Consider the following 5,512-nt stretch of genomic DNA (forward strand, 5'->3'; position numbering starts at 1 on the left):
GCCTCGGCTGTCCAAACAAATAGAAGTTTTGACCGTTGATTTTCCGCAGCTTTATTTACAGACCGTAAATCAAAGCTACCGGTGACAGCAACTGGCTCATATCTCTCGCGTTGTGCCCAAGGAAAGCCCCAGTCCTGGACAGCTCTCCAGAGAAAAAAAACTGTTTCTATGAGGAGCATCTTGGGACTACGAAGCAGCATCGCTCTTCAAGTGGAAGCTTTTATATTCTTATGTTAGGATTGGTAAAGAAACCAACATTGCGTAAATGGTGCCTTGGTGCAAACATTTCATCCAACACTTTTCTCCAGAATGTACAACGCCTGAACTGGCATTGTTATCCTGAAAGGAATAACTAAACAGTTTGGTAATCAGTTGTAATCAATTCTTTAATTTGGAGAAAAGAACACAGCATGCTAGACCACCCTACCCTCAGGAGCCCAGAGTTGACTTCACTGTGCTAGGACAGTCCGTCTTGCATGGGTGTACTTGTCAGCGAGATAAAATGTCAATGGCGCGTCAGGTGCCTAGCGGACGGTGTGAACGTTCGGACCTCATGTGAAGTACTGTGGACTTGTATCATTTTACTATATGACACTAAGAGTCCTATTTTAGACCATGCCATGCTCATTCCGGTTTTCTGGTGAGCAGGGCAGATGGATGAACATGTAAAGATGCTGAGGTGTAACAAGAGTTAAAGAAGCTTGTTTACACATACCAGAGTGTAGAACTTTGTAAGTTGGTGGGGAGAAAGCTTATTGCCTTGAAAACGCTAAAAGAAATTAGGGTTATGCGGTCAACCGAAGGGATTTTGGTGCGAGGTGAATGCTACACTAGCACTTAGATGTTCCTAATACTTTGTTAAAACATATAAGAATTGGCTGGTTTTCGGGTAAAGAAAGTTAGGTATTTTAATCGGCGATGTCATTATTAACATAATTATTGTAAGCTTTAACATTTTGCTGCAACAAATTTGAGCTCATGATAATCTGCAGCGAAAGGAGACCGCCAGTACTGTTAACTGATCCGCAAACAATGCAACCCTCAGCGAATACCAGCATGTAGAATGCAATGTTATTCGGCATGTGATCAATGTGAAGCATGAATAAGAGGCCGACGAAGCTGCCTTGCGGTGCACCTGATGCAGAAACATAATGTAGACTAGCATATATATTTTCATTGGTGCACTTTTCGAGCTCTATGCTCACAGTGCTCATCAACAATGTTCAACATTGTTCGTCGACCAACCGTCGAACAATTTACGTTGTTAAAACTATACGCTATAATGGTCGGTTAACGGACTTGTTGCGGCCGAGAACAGTTTTCCGGAGCGCGAAATACGAAAAGCACGAAAAACCCCCACTGCACTACTAGTAAAGTATACACAAGGATCTTGAACAAAATAGATGCCGAATACATGGCATAAAAGACGACGCCCGCTCGCTTCGCTGATATTAAATGCAAGCATCGCGACTGCTGCGACCAACTCCTCAGCGACAACTTCACTTCAGCATTCGGAAAAAAAGTTGTGCATAGTGTGCTCATCTCATGTAATACGTATATGTATTGCTAGTACTAAGCGCATAGCTTTCACGTAACATATGCATAGCTTGATTTGAAGAAAATAGCTCCAGAGCAAGCAAACCACGAAAAGACAAGGACGAGACACAAAGCGCTTTGTGTCTCGTCCTTGTCTTTTCGCGATTTGCATGCTCTGGCGCTATTTTCTTCAAATCAAGTATGCACCTACTTGCCCAAAAACAAGTGTTAATATGCATAGCTTTACATTCTTTCCTGCCGTCAACATTACGACTACATGGACGCCTGGAAATGCGCTGTACAGTTCTGGCTCATATCCCCTTCCGGCACTGTGGCCACATATGTGGACGCGACTTAAGCCGGCTCATATTTTCATATAGAAGGCCGATTTCCCCCTTTGAATTTCGTGCATTTGACAATTTGACCCTCCGTGCCAAGTTCGTGGCGCCACCTTTTGCCGCTACAGGGATATGTCTTTTAAAAAATGAGAAAAGATGTGGGCATCGCGGCGTTTTTCGGCGGGATGACGAGTGAATAGCTTTAATTTTTGCATTCTGTGTTTTCAAGTATTCGTTTGTGATGCAATTTGCCATACGGAATGTGTCAATGGGCTAGTGTAGAAATGGCACACCAATTTTAATTGCCATAGAGAAAGAAAAAAATTTCTGCCTCTCCCGTAACCGAGAGTAGAGTAAGCATGAAATGTTTACGGGCATAACACATTGGTTGTAGATGGTACTAGTCAAAATCTTGAAATGGGTCTAGTGTTCAACACACCACACCACACAACACATAGTGTGCACTGGTCCATGTCGACGGAATCGTTTCCTGTGAGTGTCTGGGGAATCTCTGCCGCCCTGCCTCGTCAGCTGTATCCGGTTTCTGTCAGGCTCCATTGCTCGGCTTAAGCAGCTGTGGCAGTGGCGGCATTGAAATACAGTACGATGCAGAAGCGTACGCGGACACGACGAGACGCAGGCGTGACTAGAATGTATATGAAGCGCGTTCGAATACTCCGCGAGCGTGTAAACATTAGAGATGTGAAGGCCTGAAAAAAACACTGCAAGTTTGGAAAAAAACCGTTTTTTTGTTTTTTTCAGACGAGAGAAAATGGAAAAAAACATTGAAAATTTCACAATGAAATTTCAAGGTTTTACGATTGCTTGCTTTTAGTTTAGGTTTTTGTTTTTGCTTTGAAAACAATTACAGCGTGCATCTTTGAACGATTGGAGGGCAGTCGTCATCGCCGGTGCCAGGTAGTGCTTTTTAAAACGTTCGTGCTACGAGTACGCAGGTTGAAGGCCAGGTCACATATAAGATCCAGGCTTAACTTAAAAACACACTAATACTTGAACTCACGGCTGAAGTAGAACAAAACGCCTGAAAATTCTAGTGCGCTACACACACGGCATAAATAACATAGGCTGCTGTGCATGTAAGCGGTTTTAGCCAAATACACGCCTAGTTTCTTGATTTCCAACATAGGAGAGTAAAGAACATCCGCAGGAATTTGGTACAAGACAGGGGTCTTCAGCGAAGCACGTGACCCCATCTTCCTGGTGGCAAGGCCTTTACCCCAACCAGTCGCTAACTCGTCTGGCTTGCCGACTGCTGCAGATACCACCATCATCCGCCAGCTGCGGACAAACTGGTCACGTTTCGGGAATGTCCATACAAGGATTCGCAACAGACCTTCAGGGGAACGCGTTCGAAAGCTTGTGTATGTGCAGTCGAACCTAGCTGTGGACACAGCTTCAATTCATGCTGCTGCGCGTAGTGCCGCATCCAGCGACAGTGATTCTGAGTCCCATATGGAGTGACTTATAGATCAGTTTTCATGTTCCCTTTCTCGGCGCAATAGAACAAGAAGTTCGTTTCACAAATATGGTATTTATACTTCCATATTCGCATGAAGTGCAAATCATTATTTATCTTCTCGGTGCAATAGAACCAGAAGTTCGTTTCACAATATGACATCTATAACTGCATATTCGACTGAACTTCGATGCATTATTACTGATTGTTGTGCTATTGCAAATAAATCTGTTTTTGTCATGTTTTGCAAAATTTCCAATTTTTCATGAAAAAAACCCTGAAAAAAAAACGGTTTTTTTCATGCCATTCAAATTTTCCTGAAATTTTACATCTCTAGTATACATCTGCCTGCCAAAGGGGGAAACGTCATGAGCTGAACGCCCAGCGGCCGGTCTTTTACATGCGTGAGTGTGGGACCGCGGCGCCATCCTTGGGGACGGCGCGGAAGCAGTTTTTCCGCCCAAAGCCCTTCTGGCCCTGGAGCTCCCCGCTTGCTCTAAGGGGCCCTCTCTCTTAAGGTCTCGTTAAATCTTGTACGGTGGCCGGATTCTCTCGTTTCAGCTCCCGGATGTGTAGAATTCAGTGCCCGGATGAGTGGAATTCAGTGCCCGGATGTTGGCTGTCGGTCTCGGCGTGACGTCACCACACTGCCGACAACGGGAGCTAAAAGCATTTCATGCTTAATACAGCGGCGGACGTTCAGAGTGGCGCGTCCACTAAAGGTGGAGATGGCACCTTAATGCCAAACATATCAGTGGTGTTTTCAGCGCTATTTGTTTCGGGCAAGTGCGGTACGAAATGGGTTTATTGCTTACAGGTGTGCAAACCTATGCTTCTACAAGGAGAACGTTGGATGACTCAAGCGCTAAGTTTTGATCATAAAAATAGCCTATGGAAATGCGCTTCTAATGAAGAGTGGCTGGCTGAGCAATGAAGACCCGCAGATGATCGCAAAGAAGAGCCAACCACGCTGAGCCGCTGCCGACAAACACAGCGCGCTATGATCAGTGCTCAAAGTCAGGGACTTAGGCCCTCGGAGGTACTTAGGCCCTCTAGCAATATTGAGAACGGATCAGAGAGCCCCATGCTAGAACATAGACTCCATGAGTCTGAAGCAAGAAACCATTTTTTCTGCTTCTTTTCAGCGGTGGCCTGAACATTTCTTCTCTATCGTTTGGAAAATTTTGCTGCGGTATTTAGCGTAAATCAATAACGTTTCGTCTAAAACCCCAGACGGAGAAAAATACGAAGTGGCAGCACTACACAACACGAGATGAAAAAGAAAAACCGATACCCTCACACCACGGCTGAGTTCAGAGCTGTCCGCTCAGCTCCAAGGCTACAAAACAATAATCAGCACATTGGTGGAGCGTGGAGATAGTTTGTTCCAGGTTTCTGACATGAACTCAGCAAACAACGACCTTTAAAAATGATTTAACCTCTTTCTAAAAACCATGTGTAAAACAGGCCGCAAGCTCCTATCTCTCTCTCCCTCTCCACCCGTGCTCAGACCACTCCAGGCCCCTTTAATGGAGCCAGACTGAAACCACTGCCTATGATGGCAGCAGCCATGGGCTGCAGCTTCTGGACATGTTAATTGTACAACGGTGCCAATGTGCACGCTGGCCATCTAAAAGCCACGTTCAATGCCGGAAATGTCAATTTTTTCCTCTGCCTGTCGTCACAGGTCAAGAAGTGGAGAATCATTCTCTGAAGCGTATACAGTGAGAGGTAAACACTTTTTCATGTCTAACAATCACTTACAAAAGTAAGCATAAGTTGCAGTTTTTATGTTCATAGCGCAGCTTTGAGGTTTCAGGACCACATATGTGGAACATATGTGGAACGAATAACGTAGGCTCAAATATAAGTATTTTTTGAAATTATGCACATGACTTATACTGGGTGTACTGATCTAGATTTATGCAAAAAAAAGATTTATCCTGCCAGTAGATTTATTTCGTGCCTCGAGGGGATATTAAGACTCACCGGGGAGGGCTACTACTCGATGGTCTCCGTGAAGGTCCACGCGGGTGAATCTGAAACACCTCACGTTAAATAATTTTTGACGCCGCCAGCGGCTTATGGGCGAACTGTTCGACGTTGTCGCATGCGCCGAAGCTTGCAGGAGCCCAAAAACGCTTAATATAAAAACATGCAT

This window comes from Amblyomma mixtum, chromosome 5 (genome assembly GCF_055824585.1).
Source record: "Amblyomma mixtum isolate Tamu chromosome 5, ASM5582458v1, whole genome shotgun sequence".
NCBI classification, from domain to species: domain Eukaryota; kingdom Metazoa; phylum Arthropoda; class Arachnida; order Ixodida; family Ixodidae; genus Amblyomma; species Amblyomma mixtum.